Source organism: Hemiscyllium ocellatum, chromosome 18, assembly GCF_020745735.1.
Source record: "Hemiscyllium ocellatum isolate sHemOce1 chromosome 18, sHemOce1.pat.X.cur, whole genome shotgun sequence".
In the NCBI taxonomy this organism is placed as follows: Eukaryota; Metazoa; Chordata; class Chondrichthyes; order Orectolobiformes; family Hemiscylliidae; genus Hemiscyllium; species Hemiscyllium ocellatum.
Window position 1 is genome coordinate 63,222,717 of NC_083418.1, and position 23,837 is coordinate 63,246,553.

A 23,837-nucleotide genomic window follows, 5' to 3' on the forward strand; every position below is an offset into this window, starting at 1 on the left:
CTAGGTCTTCTTTGGGTGCTGCATGGTCTTCTGCCATGTGTCCTGCTGAATGTTGATTTACAGGTGTGTGTGTGTTTTATGCATCTTTGCCCCTGACCTTCCAGAATGCGTTGTGGCCAATGAGGCCAATGGGGTACTAAGCTGGTTTCAAATCATCCAATAGGGTTGCATCAACACCTTTCACTGTTTGCAAGCCGCGGAGGTATTATGTGCACATATTCAGGCAGTAAAGATGCCAGAATATCTGATTGACACTTTTGCAATACACAACCCTCAACCTGGTTTCAACTGGTTCACCTTGAACCTTTGGTAACCTCTTTGATCTTGGTTTCCACTGCAGCTGCTAGCTGCTGTTTAATTTAGTTTAGCCAATTTTCTGCCAGGCCCAATTTCCTTGGCTGTGGGTCATATTTGGATTGTCCAATTTTGGTCCTGTGGCCTTTTGACCACAACATTGACGTCAGATGTTTGAGACTATACTGTATTTTGAAGTGGCAATACATTTTTAGATTTTTCATTTGAAGAATCATTACACAGAGGACAATATAATGCAACAGTTTGACATGATACCTATTTTATTTGTCTGGTGTAAAGACAATATATTTTAAATTCTCTGTTTTTTTTTGCTTGTGGACTGGAAAGCAAATCATACCATTGAACAGCACAAGGATTATCAAAGGAATTGCTGCACTTTTAAAAGGCAAGTTACTGAAACTCATTGTAAGTTATAGTTACACTGCTGCTTTATTCAAACAATGGGAGAGGCTCTTTGTAGACAGCCTGGCACCAGGGGGTGTGTACAAAGAGAGACTTAGCCAACAATAGGTTTCTGATTGTTTGAACTCCTGTAAGAGTTTAAATATGGAAGAGACATTCGAGTAGCTGCATCACGGATTAGGGAGTGCTAGAAGCATAACGTATTCTGCGGGTCTTTATGTGAATGCTCACAGTGATCCTCCTTCAGCCTGCAGGAAAAATAGGCCCACAATAGCAAGCTGACCCTTCAGTGGACTGTCTAAAAATCAACGAGAAAAAAGTGAGGTCTGCAGATGCTGGAGATCAGATCTGAAAATGTGTTGCTGGTTAAAGCGCAGCAGGTCAGGCAGCATCCACAGGATGCTGCCTGACCTGCTGTGCTTTAACCAGCAACACATTTTTGTGTCTAAAAATCAACCATTGATACCTGGAGAATTGGAACTCTTCAAACTGGTTGTACGGCAGGGCAACCACATAGTTAATAGAGGTCAGGTTGGAGTCATGGGTGAAGAAGGTGAAGAAATATTGAGTTCATCTGTGTACTCCTGGATAAGTAGATATTCACGGCATTCGTGGGATTGGAAGTGGTGGTGTGAAGCCTTATACCTCACTGTTTATGTTGGTGACCTTCACGGAGTGCCATATCCAATAAATCTGTCGATGGGGACCAGACATGCATACCACCTCCTTAGGCATGAACTCAATGCATCAATGCCCAGTTGTTGAGAGACTGATGATCTGCCAAAGTTTCCACCAAGTCCTCATCTTTCTCAAGTCAGTAGGAAGGCAGAGGTTACCCTTGATAAGGAGAGACCTGCGGCAGCCAAATATGGGAGCTTCTATCATGGCGCCCTCAGCCTCTCTGCTCATGACCAGACAATGGCAATCATTGTTTTTACCTACATGACCAGACAACTCCAGTAACCATGGTGACAGAGGGGGTTCCTGTATTTGAGTCATAGATCCTCAGGATTCCAGGCAGCTAGAGGACAGTTTCCAAAGTCATCCCCAGCTACAGGGCATCACGAGTTGCAGACCGACTGACTCAAATACATTTATCACGTCGCTAGGCTGCACTGATCAGTTTTCATGTGTTGAGGACTGATCGTGTAGATTCAATAACTGACGATCAGATTTTGAGATGTGGGTCATTTAATATGAGAGGTTTACCTGAAGCCTCATCTGAGTGCTGCCAAGTTTAAGCTGCCAGTGGTCTGATGGCTCGTGATCCCCACTTGCCAGTGACTGAACTCAAGACCATTCACCAGAAGTAACACCAGCTTGGAGGCTTCCTGCACACCCAAGGACATAGGAACTGGAGTCAGCCTTGCAGCCCCTCAAGCCTGTTCCACCATTCAATGAGATTCAACTTGATTTAATGTGATTGATTATATTAAATTCCATCCATGCAGTGCAAGGATGACCTGCCTTTTTTCAGCCCAATCCTGGATGTTATCCAAGTTTTGTGGAAGGATGCCATGAGCACCTCCCTTAACACAACCGAGTGATTAGCAAGTAACTCAATATCTGACCTTGTGCTGGAGAGTCAATTACTGCTAAAGCAGCTAAAGATTGTTGGGTCATAAACCCTAAAGCTCTCCTGTAGTCATCCCGAAGACGGTGGGAATTGGCCTCCAATTATCGCAACAGACTTTATTGCCAAGTATAATTCCATTCAGTTGTGGTTTCCATTATATCCCCCTTGACTTGTTACATTCGAATGTCTTAGAACTGCACTAACTCAAATTCTGCCTAGATATCTAATGCAGCTAAATTGTGAATAGGGAATAGTTTTTGATTATATTTCTCAAGATATATTGATTAATTAAATCTTCTCAGATCAACTGGTTCTGTTGTACTGGTTCTGGATACAAACTACTGGCAGCCTGTGATTGGGGTAGTTAGCTATTGCCTTCTGTGTTGAATGTAAGAGTCTGTCTAATTATCTGTGGGAAATGATAGAACACTGGAGAACCCTAACAGGAAGAGGGGTAATTCTTATTTTACAAGGCACAGTTATAGATACAATTAACATTAGCTAGTTTGGAATAATTACAACTATCAGGAGACAGGCGTGTCACGTCACAGTCTATTGGGATCTCGTACAAGATCAACTATCAGTTATTCACTTGGGTGCAGCTAACACAACATCAATAATTACTAATTCAGAACCTATATGACAGCCTTTACTAATAAAATACTTTTTAAAATTGTTGATGTAATACTTACTAGATAAATGCTTTCCATGTAATAATAATAATCACTTGCTTTGACTTATGTTATCACACTCTGTCAGAAACATAGTGAAGTGTTGAATTTAGCAGTTATGTAAATTGTCAAGGTGATGACTTTGTCAATAATAACTTCATAAGATATTGCATTTATTGATGTGTGCATTATTAACTGCATCAACCTGTTCTAGGTATATAAACAGAGAAATAAAAACAAAACAAAAGACAGAATATTAACTTTGCTGTTTTGAGATATATATACTCGAGATATACTGTTATGAATTCTAGTTAATTCTGGTCAAGTGCTGAACATTTATCTTGTGTGGAAACATAGCCTCTGGGCAGGACATTAAAGGGCAAATAGATTTACATGAGAGAGAAACGAAAAAGATAATCGTTGACTCGACCATAACACTTCCCAAAGGCATGACTGGGTTAATGAAGGAGAAAACATTGTTATTCAAATACAGTCAGTATCTGTACCTACAGTCACCCCCTACTCATAATCCCCAGTTTTGTCAGAGCTATCAGTCTGAGGAGCTGTAATCAGAAGCAATTTACCTCCAGTTTTCTTTGAACTGTTCTGAAGATTAAACTCCATTCAAAATTCTTTCAGAAAGCAAAGCAGCCAGCAGGAAGTTGAGACTCGATAGTATGCATGCAGCTTTCCATGACATATGCAGTGGGCACATAGCCAATTCTTCAGCTCAGCATTACATTCAAGAACGTTATAAGATGGAGTTGTTACATGTTGAACTCCCACTCAGAAGGTCTGCTTACATCCCAGTCTCAATTCTCATTTAAAAACTGGTTTCCTTCAATGAGTGAGTTTGGCGAGGTCTCTGTAGACTTGCTAATAGAATGCTCGGGTCAGCAAAGCTCCATTTGGTCCTGGAGAGGAGTGCAACAGTATCCTTCCTCCTGGAAGACACACTGACTGCCAGTCAATTACAGAGCAGTACTGACAGGAGCCATGAGCTAGAACTGCTGTTTTCATTTCAACCGCTGTCTAAACATGATGCTGCAGGAACCTATAACATCTCATTAATATTTTGAAGACTGGTTTGCCACAAAACATAAAGCCACATTTTGTTCACTTTCATTCATAGAAACAAAACAAATTAGTATGGGACCTGGTTTTCTTCAGCGATATATTTGATCGAATCTGACTGTTTTTGAAAACTCATCCCTTGTGATGCGACTCTACCAAACAATATCCTTTCCATAAAGTGATGTTATATTGTCAACTTGCTGAGAAGGAGGATTGTGCTCGGATTAGCTGGGAAAACAGCAATTTATTCTTTGCAGCTTTTAGGACTCATGAAGCACCTCTTTTTAAGAAAGGAGAGGGGCAGAAAATGGGAACATTCAGGCCGGTTAGCCTGATCTCAGTTATCGGTAAGATTTTAGAGGCTATTATTAAGGATGATTTTATGGAATACTTGGAAATGCATGATAGAATAAGGCAGAGTCAGCGCAGCTTCATCAAGGGGAGTACATGTCTGTTAGAATTCTTTGAGGAGATAACAAGCAATTTAGTCAAAGGAAAGCCAGTGGATATAATCTATTTGGATTTCCTGAAGACCTTTTGTCAAGGTGCCGCATAGGATACTGCAAAATAAGATAGTTTAATTCAGATAAATGCGAGGTGCTGCATTTTGGGAAAGCAAATCTTAGCAGGACTTATACACTTAATGGTAAGGTCCTAGGGAGTGTTGCTGAACAAAGAGACCTTGGAGTGCAGGTTCATAACTCCTTGAAAGTGGAGTCACAGGTAGATAGGATAGTGAAGAAGATGTTTGGTTTGCTTTCTTTTATTGGTCAGAGTATTGAGTACTGGAGTTGGGAGATCATGTTGTGGCTGTACAAGACATTGGTTAGGCCACTGTTAGAATATTACATTCAATTCTGGTCTCCTTCCTAGCGGAAGGATATTGTAAAACTTGAAAGGATTCAGAAACGATTTACAAGGATGTTGCCAGGGTTGGAGGATTTGAGCTAATAGGGAGAGGCTGAATAGGTTAGGCCTGTTTTCCCTGGAGCATCGGAGGTTGAGGGGTGACCTTATAGTAGTTTACAAAATCATGAGGGGCATGGACAGGAGAAATAGATAAAGTCTTTTCCCTAAGGTGGGGGAGTCCAGAACTAGAGGGCATAAGTTTAGGGTGAGAGGGGAAAGATATAAAAAAGACCTAAGGGGCAACATTTTCACACAGAGGGTGGTACGTGTATGGAATGAGCTGCCAGGGAAAGTGGTGGAGGCTGGTACAATTGCAACATTTAAGAGGCATTTGAATGGGTGTATGAATAGGAAGGGTTTGGAGGGATATGGGCCGGGTGCTGGCAGGTGGGACTAGATTGAGTTGGATATCTGGTCGGCATGGACAGGTTGGACCGAAGGGTCTGTTTTCATGCTGTACATCTCTATAACTCTATGTCCCATGGTGAAGGGACATGGTATGGACATGGAGAGAGGTTTGGCTGACTGGGAGAAAACAGAGAGTAGGAATGAAGGGGTCTTTTTCAGGATGGCAGCCAGTGACTAGTCAAGTTCTGCCGGGGTCGATGTTAGGAAAATAACTATTCACATTATACATGAATGACCTAGATGAAGAAACCGAGAGAGTTTTTAAGATTAGATTACTTACTTACAGTGTGGAAACAGGTCCTTCGGCCCAATAAGTCCACACCAACCCACCGAAGCACAACCCACCCTGATCCATTCTCCTACGTTTATCCCTTCACCTAACACTAGGGGCAATTTAGCATGGCCAATTCACCTAACCTGCACATTTTTGGACTGTGTGAGGAAACCGGAGCATCCGGAGGAAACCCACGCAGATACAGGGAGAATGTGCAAACTCCACACAGTCAGTTGCCTGAGGTGGGAATTGAACCCATGTCTCTGGCACTGTGAGGTAGCAGTGCTAACCACTGTGCCACCGTGCCGTCCACAACTATTTGTTGCAAAGTTTGCAGAAAAACACAAAGATAGGTGGAGGGACAGATAGTGTTGAGAAATTGTGGAGGCTACTGGATTTGGACAGGCTTTCAGAGTGGGCAAAGAAATGGCAGATGGAATACAATGTGGGAAAGTGTGAAGTTATGCAATTTGGTCAGAAGAATAGTGACATAAACTATTTTCTAAATGGGGAAAAGCTCCATGAAAGTTCAATTGTCAGTTATAAATGCCAAATACAATGTTAACATTCATTTTGAGAGGGCTAGAATGTAAAAACAGGGATATACCGCTGGGGCTAAATAAGACTCTGGCAAGACCTCATTTGGAATATTGCGATAGTTTTGAGGCCTATATCTAAGGAAGGTGTGCTGGTGTGGACTGGGGTCGAAAGGACACTGAGAAGAATGATCCTGAGGGATGACGTGCATGTCATATGACAAGCGGTTGAGAACTCTAGGTTTGTATTTGATGAAGTTTAGGAGGATGAGGGGCGAATCTCATTGAAACTTACAGAATACTGAGAAACATGAATGGACGTAGAAAAGATGTTTCCACTCATAGAACTGACTAGGACCCAAGGGCACTGCATCAGTGTGAAGACATGCCCTTTAGAACAGAGATGAAGAAGAATTTCTTCTGAGGAAGGATGGTTAATCTGTGAAATTTATAGCCACAGAGGGCTCTGGAGGCCAATTCATTGAGTGTATTTGAGATAGAGATAGATAGGTTCCTGATTAGTAAGGGAATCAAGGGTTACAGGGAGGAAGCAGGAGAATGGGGTTGAGAAACATTTCAGCCATGATTGAATGGTGGGGCAGACCCAATGGCTGCATGGCCTAATTCTGCTCCTAAATCTTATGGGCTAAAGGTACAGAAGGGTTTTGGGAGAAAATAGGATCAGGTTACTGAGATGGGTAATCAGCATGATCATATTGATTGCGAAGCAGACTTGAAGGGCTGAATGAACTACACCCGCGTTGATTTCTATATTGCAAAATCGAGTTCAATCAACTTAGAGCCTGACACCTCCATCCTTGTCCTTTACCAGCTCCCACAGCCCAGGCCCTGTTCTGGCATGGGCTGCTTTCAGCACATCTAACTCCTTTTCACCTGTTGCTTGTCTTCATTATCAGCTTTATTTTCCTTCCCTGAATTCCTATTAATCAGCCCTTTGTCTGCTTAACATTATCTCTCTCTCTGTCTCTCTCTCTGGGCTCTGTCTCCACCTATCAGGTGACTCCTTGCCCCCAACCCAAGTTTCTCTTTACAAAGCTCAACACTGATCTGTGTTCATTTTAACTGGGAGAAATAGATGGCAGGATTAGCTGAAACTTCCCAGAGCATGCTTAACGGTAGCAGTTAAATACTCGACCCATTCCTGCTGTTGGGAAACCTGACTCCCATTTAGTCAGCGTGAGGAATAGGCTGACACAATGAACCCAGCCAGTGTCTTGGCTTGTTTTTAAGGTATTTAAAGATCATTGTGCCTGAACCCACCAGGATGGCCTGATAGCTCAGGAATACTCGTAAACATGCAGACGGGTTTCTCAGGTTTCCTGGCGGCTACCCAGCTTACCCTGTCAGCTTTGTCAAAGGCATTCCAGTGAGAACCCTCTTTCAACACTGCTGAACACTCAATCAAGGGAACCAAGTTCTGACAACCGAGATCTATCTCCTGGCTTTGTCCAATCCCTATCCCCTCACTGTCGGCCTTCTCTCCAGGACCTTCCCTCTCCCCAGGGATCCCACAATAATCTCACCTAAAAGCCCAAGTGTATAACTGGGGGTTAGCCACTGTTCACACTGATTTTGCTGTTACCTTAACAGCCCAGTCGTCAGCACCTCTCAGTCAATGACAGTTTGTCAGAGGAATACCTGTTGCTCGAGACAAAAACAACAGCAGATGCTGGAATCCAAGGTCGACAAACAGAAGGCTGGAAGAACACAGTGAGACAGGCAGCATCAGGAGGTGGAGAAGTCAACGTTTCAGGTGTAACTCTTCTTCAGGACACTGAAGAAGGGTTACACTCAAAACATTGACTTCTCCACCTCCGAATCCCATTGCTGGCCAGTAAAGTACCCAACAAGCATTTAATTTGGCTTTGATTTGGAGATGCCAGTGTTGGACTGGGATGTACAAAGTTACAAACCACACAACACCAGTTAATAGTCCAACAGGTTTAATTGGAAGCACTAACTTTCAGAGCACTGCTCCTTCATCAGCTGGTTGTGGAGTACACAATTGTAAGACACAGAATTTATAGCAAAAGTTTACAGTGTGATATAACTGAAATTATACATTGAAAAATACCTTGATTGTTTGTTGAGTCTCTCAGCTGTTAGAATGACCATGGTAGTTTCACTTCCTTCATATGTAAATCACAAAATTTTTTTTAAAAATTACATTCTCAGGTTAACTGTAACAATTAGTGTCAGCGCAGATAAGATATTGAGATGTTGAAGGTGTTGGCCCCCTGTGTTCCCTGTCTGTGCCATAATGTTTAGACTGATTCTAATCTAAAAAGTGAGCTAACAGAGTCTTAGATGGATTCATGCAATTTTTGAGCAAAGTATAATGTAACTCTGCAAGTACAAATTCAACCCACAAACGTATATGTCTATGTGTTCATATGGGTTTTTGTGTGTGTGTTTGAGTGTGTGTGTGTATCTGGGATGGGAGTTTGTGAGAGAGATTGTATATGTGTGTGAGTGTAAAGTGTTCTAAGTCTGAGAGGATGCATGTGTGAGTGTGGGAGTGTGTTGTGTCTGAGGTGGGGAGTTGTGAGTGTCTCTAAGAGTGAGTGTATATGTGTGTGTGAGTGTAAAGTGTCTAAGTCTGTGAGAGGTTGCATGTGTGAGTGTGCGAGTGTGTGTGTCTGTACGAGTGTGTGTGAGTGTCTGTGTGTAGGAGTGCTTGTGTGTGTGCGCACGTGTGTGTATATGTGTGTGCGCACATGCACACATATGAGTGTCTGTGTATGTGTATAATGCAATGGTGACCACCTGTAGTGTGACATGAACCCAAGGTCCCAGTTGAGGCCCTCCCTATGGGTATGGAACTTAGCTGTCGGCCTCTGCTAGGTCACTTTTCACTGCTGCCTGTCCCGAAGTCCACCTTGGCGGATGGTCACCCGAAGGCCCAAGGTCACATATCCTGGACCACTGAAGTGTTCTCCAACTGGGAGTGACCACTCCAGTCAGTTGATTGTTGTGCGGTGCCTATTCGTTCATTGCCGTAGCTTTTGCTCGGTTTCACCAATGTACCATGCCTCAGGGCATCTGTGCCTGCAGTGTATGAGACAACTCATATGCTGCAAGCTTTCAGGACAACTCCATACAAATCTGTCACGGTAGGCGCTGCAAGACATAGATACGCCATTACGCATGTCGACATCTCCCACCATGTACATAGCAGGTACTCATGCAACTCAGCCAACGTTGTCCTGAGGCATGGTACATTGGTGAAACCGAGCAAAGGCTACAGCAACGGATGAATCAACAGACAGGAGTGTTCCCTCCCAGTTGGAGAACACTTCAGTGGTCCAGGATATGTGACCTCGGACTTTTGGGTGGCCATCCTCCAAAGTGGACTTCGGGACAGACAGCAGCGAAAAGTGGCCCAGCAGAGGCTGATAGCTAAGTTCGGTACCCATAGGGAGGGCGCCTCAACTGGGACCTTGGGTTCATGTCACATTACAGGTGACCACCATTGCATTATACACATGCACACACACAGACACACTCCGACGCGTGCATACACGCACACACACAAACACGCACTCCTATACACAGACACTCACACATGCACCCTCTCACAGACTTAGACTCTTTACACTCACACACACATATACACTCTCTCTCACAGACATCCACAACCCCCCCACCCCAGACACACAAAAAAACCCACGTGCACACATACACGTATGTGTTTCTGGGGTGAATTTGTACTTGCAGAGTTACATTGTACTTTGCTCAAAAACTGCATGAATCCATGTAAGACTCTGTTAACTCACTTTTTAGATTAGAGTCAGTCTACATAACGTTACAGTTAACATAAGAATGTAACTTTTTTCAAAAGTTTTGTGATTTACATATGAAAGAAGTGAAACTATTATGGTCATTCCAACAGATGAGAGACTCAACAAACAATTCAGGTGTTTTTTAATGTATAATTTCAGTGTACATCACACTGTAAACTTTTGCTATAAATTCTGTGTCTTAGAATTATGTCCTCCACAACCACCTGATGAAGGAGCGGCGCTTCCAATTGGACTATAACCTGGTGTTATGTGATTTGTAACTTAATTTGGTTTGGCTTTCATTACTGTAGTGATGCAGGTTTGTGATCCTGTGCAGAAAATGTAATTGTTACTTTTTTAGTGAGTTGGGTTTTTTTTGACATCATAGAAGTTATACTTGTTCCTGAAATTTTCCCAAACTTTGATTCCTTAAGATTAAGTAAGGTAAGCAATGCACAAGAAAACTATGATCATTTAAGCCAAAATATTACTTTCACAGTCTTGGCTGACTGTAATATTGCCAACAGAGTATATTAAACTTAGTAAGACCAAGATGTTTTGAATAATGGGTTTTTCACTGCAGAAATGGAACAAACATTAACAAAAATTGACAGAATGTGCTGACATGAGAAAATGAAAAGTGTCCAGCAATTGTGGAGACAGGAACATTGTACTCAGAGCTGAGAAACTGTCAAAATATATGAACTGATAAAGCAGGAGAAACATATTACACATTTAAAAGAAAGATTCAGGAAAGCATGTTAAACTGGATATAAAATAATTATTTGAAAAAGATATATTCTAATGCAAAAAGATGAAATAGGAGACAACATTACAGTGAAAACAAAACATGCTAGATATCTCAATGGGTCAGGCAGCATCCATGGAGAGAGAGCAAGCTAACATTTTGAGTCGAGGTGACTTGAACCGTTAACTTGCTCTCTCTCCATAGATGCTGGCAGACCCATTGTGATCTCCAGCATTTGTTGTTTTCAGGACAGATTCCAACATCCGCAGTAATTTCCAACTACGTTTAAGTGTTCAGTTACTTGCCTTCTCTATTCTGCTTCTATTTTTTTTAGAAAATGCCTATCATTAAGAAAGAGCCAAAAAAAAACTGCAGATGCTGGAATCCAAGATAGACATGCAGGAGGCTGGAGGAACACAGCAAGCCAGGCAGCATCAGGAGGTGGAAAAGTCAATGTTCCGGGAGTTAACATTTCTTCAGGACTGAGGATGGGTGTAAGAGAAGCTGCAGATAAAGGAGGGTTGAGGAAGTGGTTTGGGGGAGGGTTTGGGGTGGAGAGAGTGGTGGAATGGTGAGATAGTGATAGGTGAGCACAATTAGAGGGTACGGCCTGATTGGTGGACGGGAGGAATGAATCTGGTAGGTAGTTGGAAGGAAGGGTTGGTCAGCGGAATAGAAGGGAGGCAGAGGGGCTGGAAAGGGAGTCAGGGGATGGGAAGGGAGGTTATTTGAAATTGGAGAACTCAATGTTGAATCCTTCAGGCTGTTGGCTGCCCAGGCGGAAGATGAGGCGTTGCTCCTCCAATTTGCGATCTGATTCATTGTAGCAATGGAGGAGGCCAAGGATGGTCATGTTGGAAAGCGAGTGGGAAGGAGAATTAAAATGGGCGGTGCCTGGTTGGCATCTTGGGGTCCGGCTGAGATGCTCAGTGAAACCATAGTTTACATTTGGTCACCCTGATGTAGAGAAGACCACATTAGGAGCTCCGGATACAGTAAACTAGGTTGGAGGAGAGGCAAGTGAACATCTGTCTTACCCGAAAGAACTGTTTGGGGCCCTGGGCGAAGGTGAGGGAGGGGTGGTATGCCAGCAAATCTTACATCTTATCCAGTTGCAGGGGAAGGTACCTGGGGGTTCGGTTGCGGGGGGGGGGGTGGAGTGGTGTGCGGTGGGGAGAGTGGCGTGAACCAAGGATTGCCAGAGGTAATGGTTCTTGTGGAAGGCAGACAGCGGTGGGGAGGGGCAGATGTCCTTCTTGGTAGAGTCTAGTTGGAGTTGGCAGAAGTGTTTAAGGATGATACTTTGGATGCTGAGACTGGTGGGGTGATAGGTGAGGTTAAGGGGTCCCTGTCTTTATTGTGTTTGGAAGGGGGGTTATCGAGTATTGGAGCGGAGAATGGAGGTGGTGTGGTGAAGTGCTGTCTGCATGATAAATGGGGGAAAAGCACATTGTTCAAAATAGGTGGACATCTGGGATGCTTGGAAGTGGAATGTCTCCTTGTCCAAGCAGATGCAGTGAATGCAGAGGAATTGGGAGGATACTGGGAGGGAGGAGGTTTAGTCCAGGTAGTTATGGGAGTCTGTGGATTTATAGTAAAAGTCTGCCTGGAGACTGTTGCCAGAGATGGAAATGAGAGATCAAGAAAGGGGAGGGAAGTGTCCGAGGTGGACCAAGTGAACTTGAGGGCAGGGTAGAAATTGTGAGCAAAGTTGATGAACTGCTCCAGTTCAGCTGGGTGCAGGACCCTACACTGATCCGATCATTGATGTAACTGTGGAAGAGTTGGGGCATGTAGCCTGTGTAGATACTGAAGAGGGACTGTTTGACATAGCCAACAAAGAAGCAGGCATAGCTGGGGCCCAGCCAGGTGCCCATGGCCAGCCCCTGGATTTGGAGGAAATGGGAGGAGTTAAAGGAAAAGTTATAAAGGGTGGGTTCTAATTCGGTGAGGTGGAGGGTACTGGTGGAGGGAGACTAGATGGATGTTTGGAGCGGAAGAAGTGGAGGGCATGGAGTCCATCCTTAAGGGGTGTGGATGTATAAGGATGGCACATCCATAGTGAAGATAAAGCACTGGGGGCCAAAGAACTGCAAGTTACTGAATAGATGGAGGGCGTGGCTGGTGTCACAGACATAAGTGGAAAGTGTCTGGACCAAGGGGGATAGGATGACAATATAAAATAGCCAATAGACAATAGGTGCAGGAGTAGGACATTCTGCCCTTCAAGCCAGCACCATCATTCATTATGATCATGGCTGATCATCCTCAATCAGTATCCTGTTCCTGCCTTATACTCATAACCCTTAATTACACTGTATTGAAGAGCTCTATCCAACTCTTTCTTGAAAGTATCCATAGATTTGGCCTCCACAGCCTTCTGGGGAAGAGCATTGCATACACCCACCACTCTCTGGATGAAGAAGTTTCTCCTCAACTCTGTTCTAAGTGGCCTACCCCTTATTTTTAAACTGTGTCCTCTGGTTCGGGACTCACCCATCAGTGGAAACATGCTTCCTGCCTCCAGAGTGTCCAATCCTTTAATAACCTTATATGTCGTAATCAGTTCCCCTCTCAGCCTTCTAAACTCAAGCATATACAAGCCCAGTCACTCCAATCTTTCAGCGTAAGATAGTCCTGCCATTCCGGGAATTGACCTTGTGAACCTACGCTGCACTCCCTCAATAACCAGAATGTCTTTCCTCAAATTTGAAGACTAAAACTGTGCACAATATTTCCGGTGTGGTCTCACCAGGGCCCTGTACAGCCTCAGAAAGGCCTCTTGTTATGAAGGCCAGCAAGCTATTAGCTTTCTTCACTGCCTGCTGTACCTGCATGCTTTGCTTTCATTGACTGATGTACAAGAACACCTAGTTCTTGTTGTAATGCTCCTTCACCTAACTTGACTCCATTTAGATAGTAATCTGCCTTCCTGTTCTTGCCACCAAAGTGGATAACCACACATTTATTCACATTCAACTGCATCTGCCATGCATCCGTCCACTCACCTAGCCTGTCCAGGTCACCCTATATTCTCCTAACATCCCCCTCACATTTCACACTGCAACCCAGCTTTGTGTCATCAGCAAATTTGCTAATATTACTTTTAATACCTTCATCTATATCATTAATGTACATTGTAAAAAGCTGTGGTCCCAGTACTGATCCCTGCGGCACACCACTGGTCGGCGCCTGCCATTCTGAAAGGGAGCTGTTTATTACTGCTCTTTGTTTCCTGTCAGCCAACCAATTTTCAATCCATGTCAGTATTTTGCCCCCAATACTATGTGCCCATGGAGTTGAGGTATGATGAGATGAGGTCGGTGGGACAGAAATATGAGGAGATGATGTGTCGGCCGAGTTAGTTGGGCTTGTGGATCTTGGGGAGCAGGTAGAGCAGGGTAATGCAGTGCTGGGGGTCTATGAGGTTGGAGGCAGTGGAGGGGAGATCACCGGGAGGCAATGAGGGCACAAACACTGCCAGTGATTTTGGCATGATGGGCGCAGTGAGGTCGTGGGCAAGGGAGAGTTAGGACGTGGTGTTGGAGAGTTGGCATTTGGCCTCTGCGACATAGAGGTTTATCCTCCAGACTTCCACTGCCCTGCCTTTGTCAGCGGGTTTGATGGTGAAATGAGGGTTGGTATGGAGGGAGTGGAGTGCTGCATGTTTGGAGGGGGTGAGGTTGGAGTGGGTGAGGGGGGAGGGGTACAGAAATTGAGGCAGCCATTGTAACATCGGCAGTCAGCAATGAAGAGGTCTCGGGCAGGTATGAGGCCAATGGTGGAGATGGGGTTGGGGGTGTGGTGCCCAAGTGGAGGAGGAATGTTGGAGGCAGGACAAGGGGTGGTTGGAGCACATTTTGGAGCTTTTGTCAAAGAAGAAATCACGGAGGAGGAGGCCATGGAAGAAGAGCTCCACATTGTGGTGGATACGGATCTTGTTGAGGTATAAGAAAAGCAAAGCAAATCAACCCCTTGACTTTCAATTCATTACTATTACTGAATTTAGAACGATCAATATCCTAGAGGCTGCTGTTGACCAGCAACATAACTCGATCAGCACCTAAATACTGTGACTACAAGGACAAGTCAGGTGATGAGAGTTCTGCAATAAGCAGCTTTAATCTCATCAAGCAATTGCCATTGGAAAAACACTCCCCAAAGAAGGTACCATCATCTCAGAATAAGCATGTACCATACTGCCAACAGTAACTCATGAAAGTGCCTTGGAAACACCTGAGTGCTTTAGAGATCATGGATGAAAAGCAAACATAGAGACTGACAAAAGTGGGACTGACTTGGAGGTGACACAGTAACTTAGTGGTTAGCACTGCTGCCTCACAGACACCAGGGATTCCAGCCTTGAGTGACTGTTTGTGTGGAGTTTGCACATTCTCCCTGTGTATGTGTGGGCTTCCTTCAGGTGCTCCGGTTTCCTGCTACAGCTCAAAGATGAGAAAGCTAGGTAAATTTGTCATGCTAAATTGCCCTTATCGACGTGCAGGCTAGATGAATTAGCATGGTAAATGCAGGGTTATGGAGAGAGGGTAGGATGGTCTTTGGAGGGTCAGTACAGATATGATGAGTTAAATGCCTCTGTCTGCAATGAAGTGATTCTATAATTAGATTGAAAACAGTTTTTGATCATGAGTGATCATTTTCTTCATAGACATTTAAAGTGCATAACTTGTAGTTGCAAATGATTGTGTATACATCTTCCTTGAATTAAAAGGAGGATGTTTGGAAAAATGCATTTGCAGAGATATTTTACATTCATGACTGGTCATAATTATGTGATCTCTCCCGAAAGTTGGTTCACTTTAGATGATGCAGCTATTAAGTACATTGCATTTAGTTTTAAGGAGGGTCATGTTATGAAATGCCTAATATACATGGACATCTTTCATTCTTGAGTCCGAATTGAGTGCAACACCTGACTCAACTTGTGGATTCAAACTTTTTTTGTGTGGCTCCCCATCGGAATGCCATCCTAAATGAATTTTGATCTTTCAAGCTTTTGCTGATCATGAAATATTTTGATGATTGATTTCGTCAGTTACCTAATTCCAGATAGAAATACTAACCTGATTTGCCAACCAGATTAGTGAGGCAACAAGTGTCAATACATTTATTATTCATCTGAAAAAGCCTGCAAATGTAATTTTTTAATTTTTGTTTTAAATTCCTCTATTTTTAGGGACATAGTATATTCTATTTTCTTTGAGATTCGGACCTGAAATTTCGACTAAGGAGTGAAATATGTCCATTTATATTAGACATTTTATAACATGACCACAGTGTGTTCCAAAGCACTTTACAACATATTAAATGCTTTTGATGTGCAGTCACTATGGTAATAAAACAAGTACAGCGGCCAATTGATGCTCAGTAAAGGTTCACAAACCAGAATCTGGTAATGACCAATTACTAATCTATTTCAGTGTTGTTTCAAACACAAACACCGTGAGGCACATTTGAGGATCACTGATTTGTGCTGAATGGATGACTAAAGGTTCTCCAACACAATCTTGGGCTGGGTAATTTCCCTGATGCACGCTTAAAACAGACTTTGACACCTTTAGCATAAGAAATTCAAACAACAAGTACTGTTTCAGTCTTTTCTGCTAAATTGAACAGGATAAAATAAAGCAAAAATTCATTCTTTACGATTCTTAAGCAAGGACTGGATGACTGACCCAAGAGGTACATCATCAGAATTGTTGTTATGTAGTTAGGAGTAGGGGTCCCAGACTTTGAGCTCTTGCCTATACAGCCTCCTCCTGCAATAATGTCTTTCATGTAATTATATCTAAGACTCAATATTCTGGACTCCTCAGACATTATAATTTGTGCACGGGGGAATGAAACAAAAGAACTGTGAAAGCTGGAGATCTGAAACACAAACTGAAAGTTCTGGAGACACTCAAATTTTCTGGCAGCATCCGTGGAGAGAAAAAAACAGTTAATGTTTTCAGCCCAGTGACCCCTTTGTCAGAGCCAGAAATTGTGGCATTCTAAAGAAGGTTCACTGTACCTGAAATATTAATTCTGATTTCTGTCCACAGATGCTGCCAGACCTGCTGAGTTTCTTCAGCAATTTCTGCTTTTGTTTCTGATTTTAAGCATCCGCATTTTTTTGGGGAAGTGCTGACTTTTTTTTGGGAAGGGTTGGGGGTGTGGTGAGGGGAGGTGTTGGTGGGGTAGGAGGGAGTGAGATGAATTGAGAGGCATGGTGCCCAGAGACAGAGAGAGCATAAAGGGGAAGCTGACAAAGCAAATGTTGTTAGTTAACCAGGGGGAAAAAGTAAATGCTAAACATATGCTAATATGATATGTAAATCATTGCAAGTGCGTTGGCTGTGCTGGCAGTGACCCATGCCAAACAGGATTCAAAGGTATGGGGGAAGGGCAATGGAGAGTATGGAGATGTTTGGGCTCTGAAGTTGTTAGACTCAATATTGAACCCTAAAGGCTGTAAGGTGCCTAGGTAGAAGGTGGGATATTGTTCCTCCAGAACTGCAGCAGGCCTGAGACAGGCATGGCAACATGGTGAGCTGTTGAAATAGCACACAACTAGATTCTTGAAGTCATTTTTTATGAGTAGACTGGAGGTGTTCAGCAAATTGGTCATCCAGTCTGCATTTTATGTCCCCACTGTAAAGGAGGCTACCCTGTGAGCAGCGGGTACAGTAGACTAGATTGAATGAAGAGCCTTCAATAGCTGTTTCATCTGGAAGATGTGTCTGGAGCCTTAGATAGTGACGGGGAGGTGGAGGCAAACAAAACAGTGTTGCACCTTCTGTTATTGCCTGAGAAGGTGACATGAGGGTCTGGGGAGATGCTGGGAATGGAGGAGGAGTGGTTCTGAGCTTCCAGGGAGGAAATGTTCTTTGCAGAAGGCTGCCAAGGAAATATGTGCCTGAATGGTACCCAGCTGGAGGAAAGGAGAAGGTCATTGACCTTCTTTCATATAGTTCTGGCAATTCCTCCAGATCATTACTTTAATGAAAGATGACCTGGTCTGGTATTATGGCCTCCACTGCTGATCCTGGAGAAAGAGGAAGTCCCATCTGTACACCATCCTCTCTGCTTTCCATTCTCTGTTATGTCCAGGGCAAGTCTCAGGAAACAAGCAGTTTAGCTCCAGGCTAAAAGTCTGAGTGCCCAATATCCTATTAAATGTGATGCCATTGCTGGGGATTCCAGTCAATTTTAGGTCCTCTTGTGAGTGCTAAGTTGTTTTGGGAATGCTGCGTGGTGAGGTGGATACTTGCTGTAAGGGCTGAAATGGCAATTAATGTGGTGAGTTGGGTAAGGTATGACAAGAAAACTCGCTCAATCTCATGGCAGGAGTCACTCTGACCAAACGCAACCTGACTTATACTTAGCCATGATTCAGCCTAATGTTTTATTTTCATCTTATCTTAAATCAAGCTGAATATTTTATTCTTTAATAATGTTAGAATAATGATTTCCTCAAATTGCATTTCATTTCCTCTTGTTATTTGAAAATATGCAACATTACTGAAATAAACTTTTTAACATCGATCCATAAACAAAACCTTTCAGCCAATACCATGGCTCTTGTAATTCTTAGACTACTGCTTCTTGAAGTGGATATATGATGGATTAAGCCATCCACTGAGGCTGTATGTTTTAATTAAATAAGCAAGTTTAACTACTATTATGGAAGTGATTTTAAATAAACTAAACTAAAAGTTAAGGAAACAATTCAAATTTTGCAAATCTATGTGAAATAAATCTACATTTGCAGCTTCTTTTTCCCCAAATTGCATTTGACTCTTATGCTCAACACGATGGTATAAATAATGGCTCACTCTTATCTCCTAACTCTTAAGTCTTGCTTATGTTGGTACAAATTCACATCACCTCTGGGTAACTGCAAAATTAGCTTCATGCACAGAATAGTGAAACACAAGGAAACCATTACATTTTGGATAACCAAATCCAAAGCATTTTATGTTTGTGCTAACTTCTGTATCTTTTAAAAGAATCTTTGATTTGTTTTGCTAATTTCTTTAAATTTGCATACTTCATTAATCTCATTAGTAGCCTAAAGATAATACTCTTGAAATTCCATTTAAAGTATGACTTTTTCTGTTAAGTAGATTAAGTAGATTAGATGTGCTTAACATAAATTATTACGTTATCTCTATAAACACCAACATACCCTAAAGTTTAATGTATTTAGAATTTGTCCATTTTGTACAATTTGAAAATTAGCTTCCCTTAGAACATATTTATGAATAATAAGTTATTCATTTCCAATTTATGTTAGAGGAAATTGAGTTGTATTAACGATCAACATAACTTAAATAGTGAGAATAAAAAAGTAATGCAAATAATTATCAAGTTATGTCCTTCAGCTAGCATCGTTTTTTTTTCCCTTAAGTATGTCAGCCTTGATTTACAAAGTTTTGGAGTGGTGTTCAGATGGGATTTGAAATAATTTTGGAGTCTCTTGTGCCAAGTATAAGTCTAGGACTGCCTCCAGGTGAAAGTTGGGTGTAAAGTGGGGTCACCTATATTATAGCAGGAGCAAAAGAAAAATACAGGGGCTTTTCTGTCTCATAAACTACTGCTTTGAAGGACGTGCTAAAACCTGTGTTCAGGTGGTTCCCAATTTACAAACATCCAATTTATGAATGCTTGCACTTAGTCATGTGATCCCAGACAGGGGTGTAATTGTAAAGATCAACTTATGAACAATTCCTTAACTTATTGATCTCTGTTCCTACTTGTGTAAAAATAAACTTGCTAACGGACTTGAAAATTGAGAACTTGATCATTTACAACCAAAAGACTGCCTGTAAAATATTTAATCAGTTCAAAAAAATTGGGTGGAATCTTCAAAAATGCCAAATACAGAAAACATGGTGGCACAGACTCAGGATTATAAGGAGTTGTGAACTGTATGTCAAATAGACATTCCTGATGAAGGGCTTTTGCCCGAAATGTCAATTTCCTTGCTCCTCAGATGCTCCCTGACCTGCTATGCATTTCCATCACCATTCTAATCTGGACTCTGATTTCCAGCATCTGCCGTCCTCACTTTTGCCTGTATGTCAAATATTCCAGAAAGAATTTCAGTACATTGAGGGTGATCACAAGATGGAAGAACTTATGAAAATAGATATTTGAACCTACAATGTTGGATTTAATCAAGAATCACCTAAATGTTGAATTGGAATAAAAAAAACTGACAAAAGCGCCAGAGACCCGGGTTCAATTCCTGCCTCAGGTGACTCTCCGTGTGGAGTTTGCACATTCTCCCTGTGTCTGCATGGGTTTCCTCCGGGTGCTCTGGTTGCCTCCCACAAACCAAAAATGTGCAGGTCAGGTGAATTGGCCATGTTAAATTGCCCGTAGTGTTAGGTGATGGGGTAAATGCCCCCCAAAAATTGACTGAATTGTGTTGGTGAAAACAATTCTGTAGATCAGAATTATCTTGAAGGTTTAGGAAGATTTGTTGGAAACGAGAAGGTCAAGGCAGAGGATTGGACTTTGATTATATATCTGTATGACGGAAGGTTAATAGCACTTCCCACAAGCAGAACACAGCAATGGCCTCTTCCTGCACAAAGTTGCAATAGAAAAACAACATGCTTGAATTCATCTTCTCTATATACGTGAAGGTTTGAATTGGCTCTACCCTGATGTCAGAATCAACTTCTGTTAATGAAGTCACAAACAAAAGGGATGTCACTTATTCCATAGAGAGAGAGAGAGAGAGAGAGCACATCCAGAACTTCATGTTGCGGAATGCCCCATCCTCCTAAAAGTAGTCAAAAAGATGTCATCCTGTGCCAGTCCACAGTTCCACTTATCATGGTTGGTCTGCTGGGTATCAAGCTGTAGAATTTACTAAGGATTCCCCTCCATAGGCGCTCCATATATGGGCAATAAAGAACAAAGAACATTACAGCACAGGAACATGCCATTCGGCTCCAGATCCTCTATCCAAACCTGTCACCTATTTTCTAAGAATCTGTATTCCTCTCCTCCCTGTCTATTCATGTATCTGTCTAGATACATCTCAAATGATGCTATTGTTCCCACCACTACCACCTCCGCTGGCAACGTGTTCCAGTACCCACCACCCTCTGTGTGAAGAACTTTCCAGGTATATCTCCCCTAAACTTTTCCCCTCTCATTTTGAACTCGTGACCCCTAGTAATTGAGTCCTCCACTCTGGGAAAAGGTTTCTTGCTATCCACCTTGACTAGACTTCTCATGATTTTGTCGGTCTCAATCAGGTCCCCCTCAACCTCCTTCTTTCCAATGAAAATAATCCTAATCTACTCAACCTCTCCTCTTAGAAAACACCCTCCACACCTGGTGACCCTCCACTGTACCGTCTCCAAAGCATCCATATCCTTTTGGTAATGTGGTGACCAGAATTATGTGCAGTATTCCAAATGTGGCCGAACCAAAATCCTATACAACTGTAACATGACCTGTCAACTCTTGTACTCAATACCAAGTCCAATAAAGGAAAGCATGCTGTATGCCTTCTTGACCACTCTATTGACCTGCATTGTTACCTTCAGGGAACAATGGATCTGAACAGCCAGATCTTTCTGCACATCAATTTTTACCCAGGACTTTTCCATTTACTGTGCAGTTTGCTCTTGAATTGGATCTTCCAAAATGCAACACCTCGCATTTATCTGGATTGAACTCCATCTGCCATTTCTCTGTGCAACTCTCCAATCTATCTATATTCTGCTGTATTCTCTAACAGTCCCCTTCACAATCTGCTACTCCATCAATCTAAGTGTCATTTGCAGACTTGCTAATGAGGCAACCTACACCTTTCTCCAAATCATTTCTGTGTATCACAAACAACAGTGGTCCCCACATGGGTCCCTATGGAACACCACTAGTCACAGGTCTCCATTTTGACAAGTTTCCTTCCACAACTACTCTCTGTCTCCTGTTGCCCAACCAGTTCTCTGCCCATCTAGCTAGACACCCTGGACCCCATGTAAATTCACTTTCATCAGCTTTCTATGCAGAACCTTATCAAATGCCTTACTAAAGTCCATGTATATGACATCTACATCCCTTCCCTCATCAATCAAATTTGCCACCTCTTCAAAGAATTCTATTCGGTTTGTAAGACATGACCTTCCCTGCACAAAGCCATGCTGCCTATCACTGATAAGCCCATTGTCTTCCAAATGGGTATACATCCTATCCCTCAATATCTAGTAGTTTCTCTACCACTGATGTCAGGCTCACAGGTCTGTAGTTACTTGGATTATCCCTGCTACCCTTCTTAAACAAGGGGACAACATTAGCAATTCTCCAGTCCTCTGGGATATCACCCATGTTTAAGGTATGCTGCAAAGTTATCTGTTAAAACCTCAGCCATTTCCTCTCTGTCTTCTCTCAGTAACCTGGGATAGATCCCATCTGGACTTGGGAACTTGTCCACCTTTTAGAATACCCAACACTTCCTCTCTCCTTATGCCAACTTGACCTGGAATAATGAGAGAGCTATCCCTAACCTCAGCATCCACCATGTCCCTCTCCTCTGTGAATACCAATGCAAAGTACTCATTAAGAATCATGCCCATTTTCTCTGACTCCACACCTAGTTGTCCTCTTGCTTCTTATATATGAATAAAAATCTTTGCGTTTTTCCTTAACCCTGCTTGTGAAGGGCATCTCATGACCCCTTTTAGCCCTCTTAATTCCTCATTTCTGATTGAACCTACATTCTCGATATTCTTCCAAAACTTTGTCTGTCTTCTGTCACTTAAACCTCATGTGACATTTTTCTTAATATTTCCTCTTAGCTATTCTTACAATTTCATCTGTCATCCTTGTTTCCCTAATCTTGCCATTCTATCACTCAGTTTCATAGGAACATCTCTCTCCAGAACTCTAATCAACCTTCTTTAAAAGCCTCCTACATATTTCCCTTCATGTGGATTTCCCTTCAAACAGCTGCTCCCAATCTACATTCCCCATCTCCCACTGATTTTTGGTATAGTTGGCCTTACTCCAATTTCAGACTCTTCCTTTAAGACCGCTCTCATCTTTGTCCATGAGTATTCTATAACTTATGGAATTGTGATCACTATTCCCAAAGTAATCCCCGACTGAAACTTCAAACACCTGGCCGGGCTCATTTCCCAACACCTGGTCCAATATGGCCCCTTCCTGAGTTGGACTATTTACATACCACTCTAGAAAATCCTCCTTACAAATTCTGCTCCATCCAGACCTCTAACACTAAGTGAATCCCAGTCAATGTTAGGAAACTTAAAATCTCTTATCACCACCACCCTGTTGCTCAAAGTCTTTCTATGAACTCTACATATTGTACCTCTATCTCACATTCACTTTTGGGAGGCCTGTAGTACAATCCCAACATTGTGACCACACCCTTCCTATTTCTGAGCTCTGTCCATATTGCCTCACTGCTCAAGTTTTCCATCGTTCCCTCCTTCAGCACAGCTGTGATATCCTTCCTGACCAGTAATGCAACTTCTCCACCCCTTTTATCTCCCTCTCTATCCCACCTGAAGCATCGATATACTGGGATATTTAATTGCCTATCATACCCTTCCCTCAACCAAATCCCAGTAACAGCAATAACATTATACTCCCAGGTACTAATCCAAGCCCTAAGTTCGTCAGCCTTACCTACTATACTTCTTGTATTAAAACAAATGTACCTCAAACCACCAGACCCTCTTCGTTCATTCTCTGCTTCCTGCCTACTCTTACCCTTAATTACACTGACTTCATTATCTAGTTTCTTACAAGCTTTAGTTACTAACCTCCTCACTTGGTTCCCATCTCCCTGCTACCTCCCCAACAACATTAGCAAAAGCACCCCAAGGACGTTGGTTCAAGTCTGGCCCAGGTATAGACTGTCCAAATTTGTTATAGTCCCACCTCCTCCAGAAGCAGTCCGAACGGCCCAAAAATCTGAACCCCTCCCTCCTGCACCATCTCTTAAGCCACACATTCATCCTGCTTATTCTATCATTCCTAATCTGACTCGCATGTGGCACTGGTAGCAATTATGAGATTGCTACCTCTGAGGTTCTACATTTTAATTTAGTTCCTAACTCCCTCAGTTC